Genomic DNA, 11196 nt, shown 5'->3' on the forward strand with positions numbered 1-11196 from the left:
GGACAAGGCCCACTCGCCGTCGGGAGGGCCATCTGCTTCGCCCAGTCTACCCCATTCGAACGTGGGTCTCAACCAGAGACAACCTCACGTACACACCTGACCGAAGGTTGGTACCCGCAGCCCAGCCAAGCTGACACTCAGCCCTCCTCCCTAATTAGAGCTCCCGGTTGGCAGGCTGGGCAGACATGGTGGCCCTCGGTAATGGTAGATGGTTCCAGATCCGTGGGCCTCTCTCTTCAGCCACCAGGGCGGTGGGGGTTGGGGGGGCATTTCTGCTGCCAGGGGGAGATGGGGCATGGATCTTTGAAGAGTCATTTAAGAAACGTCTGCTGGAAAATAATTATTTCCCCTGAGGGTTTGGCCTGGAAGTAGGGTCTTTGCCTTTCATGTAGTCAAATGTAGCCCTACATGAAGGAAAACCAGCATGTTCTCCTTTCTTCAAGCAGAGCTGAGTAACAGACCCTCCATGAAACTAGGTGAAAAACCTCAGGTCAGGGGCTCAGACCCACCCGCTCACCCTCAGGGTCAGTCCCCAGGGGCCACAGCATCTGAGGCTTCTGTTCATGTCTCCTCACTTTCTGTTCTTCCTCAGCTGTTATTATTACTTGTCTTCTTTTTGGTTGTGTTGTAAGTTTCGCAGTATCTCTTTTTAAATTTTCATTTATTTTTTTTGGCCCTGCAGCACAGCATGTGGTACCTTAGTTCCCTGACCAGGGATCGAGCCCAAACACTTGGTATTGGAGGCACAAAGTCCTAACCACTGGAGCACCAGGGAAGTCATGTTATTACTTTCTAAACCTTAGCGTGTCCATTCACAGGGCCATCTATCGTCTCCACCCTAAACCCTCCAATTAACTCACCCAGCCCTGGCAGCCCAGGGCAGGGGCTGTGTCCACCCCGAGCAGCCCTGTCTTAACTGATGCTGATAAAGAGAAAGGGAGCTGGGCAGAACACACTGCACGTCTCCCCCCTGTTCTGGCTCCTGTTGGACCCTCTAGAGAAGCAGTGACATCAGGTAAGGCCAGGGACGTGGGGCCCAGGGCCCCTGTGCAAAAACGCCATCAGATTGGCCTGCAGCTTTGCAAGCTCTATCAAACACGTGGGTTGAGCTCCTTCCTGCTACTGTTAACCATAGCAACACCTTCCTGGGCATGGACTTCGCCCACAGCGGTGCCTCCCACCTTCGGGTCCCCAGGTACTACCAGCTCAGGAAACAGCTGGGTTTGCAGGTTACCACATCTAGAAACATGGTGGATTTTTTTCTCTGTCAAATGGACATACATGTTTCTACCTCCCACGGCCATTTAATGAGATAAAGTGCGTAAAGAACCAGACTTCTGTTGTGACCCCTTGGACTATACAGTCCATGGAATTCTCCAGACCAAAATACTGGTGTGGGTAGCCTTTCCCTTCTCCAGGGGATCTTCCCAACCCAGGGATCGAACCCAGTCTCTCGCATTGCAGGTGGATTCTTTACTAGCTGAGCCACAAGGGAAGCCCAAAGAACCAGACACTGCCTAGAAAATGGTAGGATCTGGTGGATGTTAAACATCCACGGGGTTTCCCTGGTGGCTCAGTGGTAAAGAATCCACCCGCCAAATGCAGGAGACGCAGGTTCGACCCCTGGGTTGGGAAGATCCCCCTGGAGAAGGAAATGTCAACCTACTCCAGTCTTCTTGCCTGGAGAATTCCGTGGACAGAGGAGCCTGGCAGGGTACAGTCCACGGGGTTGTAAAGAGTCGGACACAGCTTGGTGACTAAACAACAACACACACCCTGCCCCCTTCCCTGCCCAGTCTGGCCAGCACGGTTGGCCCAGTGTGGACCAGGTAGGTGACGTGTAGGAGCAAGCTTCCGGTGGGTTCTGCCCACAGGACAGCCACCTGACTGTGTGGCAAGGCGGCACCACGGTGGAGACTCGGCCTCAAATGGGATCCCAGCCCCCATGTTAGCGAAGTGGGTTCCACACTTGGGTCACAGGCTCCATCACCATGGAGACAGTTGATGGAGTCCTAAGGCTTCACTCCCCACTGCCTGACCCCATTTGTGCCACCACTGTTTCATCAGCAGGACCCAGATCTTCACCAGATGCTCATTCCCTCTTCCTCGTGAGTCCCCTGTGTGCTCAGTCGTGTCCTACTCTTTGCAGCCGCACGGACTGTGGCTCCTCTGTCCATGGGATTTCCCAGGCAAGAACACTAGAGTGGGTTGACATTTTCTCCTCCAGGGGATCTTCCCAACCCGAAGATTGAATCCACCTCTCTGGCGTCTTCAGCATTGATAGATGGGTTCTTTTCCACTAGTGCCACCGCCTCGGTTTTTGAAGGACCATCTCAGAGAAGGCTCTGGATAAAGACCCAAGAACTCACTTCCTGCATCTCTTTCCTCCCACTGCCTGTTGGTCCCTGGGGTCTCCCTTCCCTTGCTTGGAATGTTGCCAAGACCCCGAATAGGAAAATGCCTTCTATTCCTTTCTGTGCGGTTTTCTTGATGAGAATAAAGCCTAAGCTTTGGATGAATTTGAAAATTTTTCCTGCACACATTCATCTCTGTCCTTTCTCACTTTGATTTCAGAATCCCAATTTCTTTCTAAAAGCATATTTGCAGTTTAAAGAATGACACACAATACTTATCAATAAATCTTGACTTCTAGCTCAGCAGTTTTCAAAAATATTTCCATCATCTCTAGGCTGCAGAATGTCTGGTGGAAAAACCTCATTGTTCGCCCACTTCTCCCTGAGGGCCCTGGCTGGGCAGATGGTCACCAGGTCAGGGCTAATGTGGGCGGCAGCCAGGTGGGCGTGGCTGTGATGGGTTGGAGGAGAAGCCCCCAAAGCTGAGGGCAATTAGGCCCTGGAGACCTGGCTTATTTTGCTTGCTTCCCTTATTAGGACATGGGCTCTAAACAGGGCTTGAGGCTTCAGGGTTTCTGTCAATTATACTTGAAAATACTTGTTCCATCAGTTTACTTTTCGAACTCTACAGGCAAGATGTGTTCGAGCCCTCAGTGTGTGCCTGGCATTGCCCCAGACAGTGGATGGGAGACAGGGGACATGTAAGAGACAGATAAGGCCAGGTCCTTCCCTCCGTGGGAACACAAGTGAACCAAGAAAAGCAGGATAGGGCTAGGCAAGGCAGGCCAGGGCTGGAGTGAGGAGTGCCAGGGCGCCCTGGAGAGTGGGGAATGGAGTGAGGTCTCCAGGCACAGGCATGAATGACAGGCAGCAGCTGTGCTGGGAGGTGAAAGGGCTCGTGGGGCACAGTGGGGTGGGGGTGGGGTGCCTCGATTCTGGAGCAAGGGCGGCCCGGCAGCATCTGGAGCCCACGTGTGACTTGGCCTCCTCGTGCACTCCTTCCTCCACCACTGCATCGCCTCACTCATCCCAACAAGGGTTTCTTTTCAGAAATGGAATATGGGGACCCGGAATTCTTCAAGAGGAAACTAGGGATTGTGGGCATGTGTCAAATTTCATTCATATCCAACAGCTTTGAAGTCGTTGTCTTTCCAGGCGCCCTGCTTTGGTGAGGACTGGAAGGAGCCAGCCCACTGTGCTCTGGGCTCATCTTGGATCCACTGGTCACCCCAGGCAGCTGCCCCATATCTGGGGGCACTAGACTCTTCACCTGTCAAGGGGGTGAGATCTGGACACCTCCAGTGCTGAGAGAACCTGCCCAGGCTGTGTTCTTAAACCATCAGGCCCCAACTTGCAACCTGAATTTACCTTATTCTTTCTAATTAGGAGAGAAATACATGCTGATTATTTAAAGTGCTTTAAACATAAAGAAGGCTGAGTGCCGAAGAATTGATGCTTTTCAACTGTGGTGCTGGAGAAGACTCTCGAGAGTCCCTTGGACTGCAAGGAGATCAAACCAGTCAATCCTAAAGGAAATCAACTCTGAATATTCATTGGAAGGACTGATGTTGAAGCTGAAGCTCCAATATTTTGGTCACCTGATTCGAAGAGTTGACTTATTGGAAAAGACCCTGATGCTGGGAAAGATGGAAGGCAGGAGGAGAAGGGGGCGACAGAGGATGAGATGACTGGATGGCATCACCAACTGGATGGACATGAGTTTTTGAGCAAGCTCTAGGAGATGGTGAAGGACAGGGAAGCCTGGTGTGCTGCAGTCCATGGGGTCTCAAAGTGTCGGGCACGACTTAGTGACTGAACAACAGCAACGAAATGTTATAGAAATGTAACAAGGAAAGTGAAATTCCCCCAGAACCCCGGTTCTCCAGAAATGACTGCTGTTGTTACTCGCTTGATCTTATTGTCTGGACATTTGCTGGGAGGAAATAGCCACAACCCACAGCCGAGGTTCCAGGCACAGCCTTTCCATGTCTCTGGGCCTCTCGATGGGCAAAGCACATTTGGGGACTGGGAGGCACTTTTTGCCATTAAGAAGCTTCCAGTCTAAAGAGGGAGACAAAAATCCAGATGAAACTTAGGCCAAGAGGAACCTAAGGAGACATGATGCTAAAGGTCATGTGGTGACCTGGCTGGGGTCCTGGCACAGAGAAAGGACTTCAATTTAAAACCAAGTAAATCCAGGGCACCACTGGTGTTCCAGTGGTTAAGACTCCTCACCTTCAGTGCATGGGGAGTGGGTTCAGTCTCTGGCCAGGGAACTAAGATCTCACATGCCTCAGGGCCAATAAAGAAATAAATAAAACTAAGGAAATCGGAGTGAACTTTGGACTTAAAGATAACATACCCACATTGGGGTGTGAACTATAACAAATATGCCATGTGGATCTAAGATGCTTCCAAGAGCAGAAACCGGTGCAGGAACACCCTGTATCATATTCTCAATTTTTTGGTAAACCTGAAACTGTTAGAAACCACTAAGTGTATTAAAAAACAACAACAACAACAAAGCCGTAGAACAGGCGAAGTGGTGAATGGTTTTTCAGGTGGAAGCTCAAGAATTTCGGCTCTGCAGGCTGGAAGAACCAAGGGCTCTCGCTCAGGGACCACCTCCCAGCCACGTGGGGGAGGGAAGCGAGCCTGATGGTCGATGAGAGAGTAATCAGAGGCCCCATCCAGACACCGGTCCTTAGCCTCCCCCTGAGAACCTGGAAATGCCACACGAGAAAGGGGACAATTAACTGTCATCAGGCGGGGAAGGCTGGCCTTCCTCCCTCCTCTGCCAGCCTCTCGGGGAGACCCTGCAGGTGCCGGTAAATAGATGCTCAGTAAGTCTTCTGATTCCTGTTCCTGTTTACAGTCGTTTCATGGCCAGAGATCAAGTCCAGAAAGCAGCGCAGAGTCTCTCGGCTTCCTGACCCCCTCGGTTGGCCCACCACCATGTTCCTGTTAAAACACTCAAGGTATGTTGGGGCCAAGGGAATTGACCGGCAGGCCTGGAGAAAGCCTGCTTTCTTCTGGTTCCTTCCCCTGGACGTGTGTTTATGAAGGTCTCTGCAAATGCAACTGCTTGGAAACATCTTGAAATAGGAAGCAGAGTCCCAGCTGAGTGTCTAGGTGAGATGAGAGTCCAAAAAAAAAAAACAAAAAACTGAAAATCATTTCCTCAGTGGCTGCCAAGTTTGGAGGCCCTCCTCGGATCTGTGTACATCCTGCCAATGACTCAACTCGAGGCTCCCCTCTGTCCTCCGAGCTCCTGGCCTGTACTAGCGCAGCTGGGACCTGAGGGAGCCCGCAGCCCAGCGGGGGCCCTGAGCCAGCCTCCTGCTCTGTCACAGCACCCACTGTTCCCCAGCCCAGGCTCAGGCCCTGGCTTGCTCTGCCAACTGCGGCATCTGGTCACTGAAGATGCTATTCTCAGTATAAGCGACAATGTCCCGTGCTGTTCAACGGGGGAAAATTACTCTGCTATGTTTTATTCTTTGTTGCTGTGCAGGCTTCCCATTGTGGTCCTTTGCCCATTTTTAAATTGGGTAGTATGAGTTTGTTGTTGTTGTTGTTGTTAAGTTGTAGCAGTTCTTTTTATATACTTGATCCATGTCTGAATACTAATTTGCTTCGGTTTTTTCTGACTCTTTGTGACTCCACGCTCCTCTGTCCATGGGATTCTCCAGGCAAGAACACTGGAGTGGGTTGCCATTTCCTTCTCCAATGCATGAAAGTGAAAAGTGAAAGTGAAGTCACTCAGTTGTGTCCAACTTTTAGCGACCCCATGGACTGCAGCCGACCAGGCTCCTCCATCCATGGGATTTTCCAGGGAAGAGTACTGGAGTGGGGTACCATTATTCTTAGGCATTTCATGCTCCGGGAAAGGGGATCTGGGTTACCCAGGTGTCTCACGGTGCCAGACTGGGAACAGGAGGAAAGGAGAGAAAACTGGAGACCAGAGCTGGGGATCTCCATCCAGGGTGGCTTAGAGCTCCAGCCTCCAGTCACCGATCTCTGCATAGCAGTATCTGGAGGACTCTTCACACACAGGTGAGTCTGTGATTCTGGACTTGGAGTGGAGCCCATGCATTACCGTGACCACTGCCCCCACTGTCCTGCTGAAGGTAACTGCACGTCCAGTAAAACCAGTACATCTTTGGGCAGTCTAGTCTCGAAACCCTCCACACCAGCCAAGGGAACTCTACTCACGGGGCTTTTCTTGTTACTCTGCCAGGCTCCTATGTCCTTGGGATTTCCCAGGCAAGCATGCATACTGGAGTGGGTTGCCACGCCCTCTTCCAAGGGATCTTCCTAACCCACAGATTGAATCTGGGTTTTCTGCATTTAAGGCAGATTCTCTACTGTCTGAGCCACCAGAGAAGCCCCTTTCTTGTTACCCCAGTTAAATCAAAAGACTTGATTGTAAAAAACAGAGGCACCCTAGTAAGTAGGAAGCCCACCTCGCCCACTGTGGCCTCAGGCTGGCTCCAGGCAGAACCCTGCCCTCTGCTCCATGCTCCTGTGCATGGGCTGAGGCCATGATGGCTTTTCATACCACAGGACCGAAGCTTCTAAGTGAAGGGGACCACAGTTCTCAGAGAGAGTCCCCTCAGATGGGAGCCTGTTTCCTTCTCCTGAAAGAGGAGAACATGGGGTGAATAGTGACTAGAGAGTCCGTGCACCGCAGTGTGTAAAGGGACTTCTAGCCACATGACCACAGATCTGTCTGCTTGCCTCCACAGTCATCTTCCTAGCTCTGCTCTCGGCTCAAAAATGAGCCTCGGATTCTGAGCACCATTGTCTTTATGCAATAATTTGCATGCAGCATATCTTATCAACTTAGATAGCATATTAAAAAGCAGAGACATTGCTTTGCCCACAAAGGTCCATCTAGTAAAGGCTATGGTTTTTCCAGTGGTCATGTATGTATGTGAGAGTTGGACTATAAAGAAAGCTGAGCGCTGAAGAACTGATGCATTCGAACTGTGGTGTTGGAGAAGATTCTTGAGAGTCCTTTGGACTGCAATGAGATCCAACCAGTCCATCCTAAAGGAGATCAGTCCTGAATGTTCATTGGAAGGACTGATGCTGAAGCTGAAACTCCAATCCTTTGGCCACCCGATGTGAAGAGCTGATTCATTTGAAAAGACCCTGATGCTGGGAAAAATTGAAGGCAGGAGGAGAAGGGGACGACAGAGGATGAGATGGCTGGATGGCATCACCGACTCAATGGATATGAGTTTGAATAAACTCCGGGAGTTGGTGATAAACAGGGAGGCCTGGCATGCTGCAGTCCATGGAGTTGCAAAGAGTCAGACACGACTGTGCGACTCAACTGAACTGAGCTAAACTATCTTAATTCAGTGCCACTGACCAGATCATTTGGGAGGTTGTGAGCATAAAAAGCAAACTTGATAACAAGGCCTGTGGCTGGCAGGGCACCTAGAATATTCCAGACACGGTGCCAGTGCTTTTCCACTTGTGGAAACCCCACGGTCAGATTCCACCGTTTTGCAGAAGTGAAAGCACGGAGGTTCTCCTAGTTTTTCTGGACCATTTTCTCCTGAGAACTGAGGGCAGAAGCCCAATTCCTGTTATCTGGAAGCGCTGATAACTCGGGGCCAACGTCCTCTTTCTCGAGAACTTGAAGTTGACCTCACTTTGTTGGCTTGACTGAAGGACGTGAGCTGTTGTGAGATTGCTGAGGTGGAGTGAGTGGGGGGCCGCCATGGCCCCTCTGGCCCAGAACACTGTGCTCCTGCTTTGCTCTGCCCACCATGCATGTGCGTCTCATGAACCCCCTCAGCCCCCCCTGCACCCCCGCAGACCCATGTCGCCTCCTTCCCTTCCTGCACAGCGTGTGCCTCCCCGCACCCACCAGCACGCACCCCACCTCTCTGGGAGGAATTTGTCTGCAGTGCTTGATGGATCTCTGTGGGTCCAGTCTCAGCATTCAGGGAAACAATGTGTATGGATGTTAAATACCAGTTATGGAAAAAGAGAGCAGAACCCAAGCCAGCGTTATTGCACAAGGTGTGGTGTGTTCGAGGGACATAGTAGACCTTCCCATCTGAGCCACGCCCGGTCTATTTGTCAGATTCCTTCAACTGTACAGACATCCCAGTTCTTCATCTCGTGGGTGTATGTCACCCACAGTCAGGCTCCATAGATTAGGCTCCTTGTCGCCACTTGGGTGAACACACTATAGACTCTGCAGAAACTGTGAAGCAGCGGTGAGCAGCACGTCCGAGGGAAGATGCAAGCCAGACATGATGGATCCAGGTCCTGGGGAACCAGGTGCTTCATGCCGCTTAAGGGGCTGCTGGGGTCTCTGTGGCTGCCAGGAATGAGTGCCAGCTCTATCCCTCTGCTCAGCCTGGCTGTGCCTCCAGGATGGGGCTGAGCAAGCCCTGAGCCACTGGGCAGAGATGCAAGGACCCCGGTCTCCCAAAGCTTCTGCTTGGTCCTAATAACTGCCCCGTATATAATCACACCGTGATTCACTGTCTCCTCAGCTATGGTGGAGCTCAGCCCCTTGGTACAAAACTTGAAGGAGTTCGAACCACAACTGATGTCATCTGTTTGAACAACTTTCCTGCCATCATCCCTGGGGAGCTGCTCACCACAGTGGAAAATCTGTATTTCTAGAACCCTGGATAGAGCGGTGTGCTCCAGCTTTCACTGAGTGGAGAAAGCTCTGAACGCTGGTGGCCCATGGCCAGGCCACCTGCATCTTTGAGACGGGGCAGCTGCCTGTGTGGCCAGGGCTGGGGGGACCTGCGGGTGCCCCTCAAGTGAAGGGAGCCTCCAGCCCGCCAGCCTCCCATGCCAGCCTCTTGCCTTGAGGACGGAGGGGTGCACTTCCCCAAAGGGACCCAGGCCCAGGTTCAATGTGGGGACTTCAGCACTTCCCCTGCCCTTACTCACCGGACTCTCTGTGTCCCTCGGGCTCCCTGTTGTTATCTGGCCATGGACTTCACATTTGTCTCCCTCTTGTTCTTGCTGAGTGACTGCCTGTAGCCCAGGACTGAAACTGCAGCCTGCACCCTGGTGGGCCTGATAGTCTAAGTGACTAGAGGGCCTATCTGGTTTGCGTGCTGAATCCTTCAATCGTGTCCGACTCTTTGTGACCCCATGGACTGTAGCCCACCAGGCTCCTCTGTCCGTGGATTCTCCAGGCAAGAATACTGGAGTGGGTTGCCATGTCCTCCTCCAGGGGATCTCCTCAACCCAGAGATCAAACTGGCATCTCTTACATCTCCTGAATGGCAGGCAGATTCTTTCCTCCCTGAGCCACCAGAGAAGCCCAGTTTATCTGCTATTATGGGTTAAATTGTTCCTCCTCTCCCCCCGAATCCACAGGTTTAAGTTCTAACCTGCAAGACCCATGAGTGTGACCTATGAATGAATGTGACCTTATTTGGAGATGGGGTCATTCAGAGGATCAAGTTAAAATGGGGTCCTTAGGGTGGATCCTAATCAGAGATGCTGTGTTCTTATAAAGAGTGAACTTTGGGCACATGCAGACCCAGAGAGAGGCCGTGAGAAGATGGAGGCAGAATCCCAGTGTGGCTTTGCCCAGGCAAGGAATGCCAGAAATTGCCAGCAAGCCGCCAGCAGCAAGGGGTGGGAGGCCTGAAAGAATTCTCCCTCACAGCCTCCAAAGGAACCTGCTGACACGCTGATCTTGGTCCTTCAGCCCCAGAGTCATGAGCTGATGAATTTCTGTCATTTAAGGCAGTTTGTGGTGCTTTGTTACAGTAGTCCCTAGGCAATCAAACAGCCGACACAGAGTCACTTGGTTTGAAAAAATGCGGCTAGGAGGGGCCGGGGCAGGGGGTTGGACCCACCTCTGCCCTCCCGGGCTCAGGCCTCGACAGGATGCACTGCAGGGTCAGATGGTATCCGGGATCTTTCCTGTGGTCCTCAGGGAGAGCAGACAGAAAGACCATGTGTGGCTGACGGAGCTTGCCTTGTAATTCCGGTCAGAAGGTAGGGTCCCTGGGTGAGAGAGGGCTGCAGCAAGGCTGCGTGTGTGCAGGAGGGGAGACACATGTGGCCGGCCTGCAGAACTCCAATGCATCTTGTTTGCTGGAGGAGCAGGGCAGCAGTCCCCTGGGGACCGCTGTGAAGCCCACGTTTGGGGACAGATGCGCTGTGAAGTCCCTTTCACGGACTGGAGGACTCAGCCACTGAGAAATCAGCGATGCCACAGTATTACTTCCTGCGGGCTAGGCTTCCTTCCCATGAGCCACGGCTCCCTCCCTGGAAAAAGCCTACAGACACGTGTATCCCGGACAGCTGGCATTGAGAGTATTTCCTCTCGGTTGTGCAGAGGAACTCTCAGGGGTCAATGTGGAAAAAGCTGGGTTGTGCAGGCAGCCACCTGACCCCTGAGGCCTGGCTGGCCCCCCGGGAAGTGGCCATAGGCTGTCTCCCTGCTCTGGGCCTTTTGTCAGATGATCTGTAGGGCTGCTGGGTCTGACGGACAAGGGCAGCATCATTTCAGAGGTGCTCGGGGGCTCCCCACTGCCTGCAGCAACTTGGGGATCTGGGAAGCTGGGCAGGGGACACCCCACCCATCCGGCTCACCTCAGTGGAGCCGCCACCTGGGGCTTGCACTCAGGTGTATCCCATTACTAAAGATGCTCACAGACCAGCGACCTTGGGGTAAAGCCCACCCCAAGCCTGTCTCTCCCCCCTCATCTGGGGCAGCCCCCTCCTTGCCTCCTCTCACTTCTGAGTAGGGGGGAGTCCCTTCCTGACCACCCACAGGACACACACTATGCCTTGAGTGCCCGGAGGTCTCTGTGCACACTGAGGAGTCCCTCTCATGGTC

The sequence above is a fragment of the Oryx dammah genome, unplaced genomic scaffold, assembly GCF_014754425.2.
Source record: "Oryx dammah isolate SB20612 unplaced genomic scaffold, SCBI_Odam_1.1 HiC_scaffold_25, whole genome shotgun sequence".
Lineage (NCBI taxonomy): Eukaryota > Metazoa > Chordata > Mammalia > Artiodactyla > Bovidae > Oryx > Oryx dammah.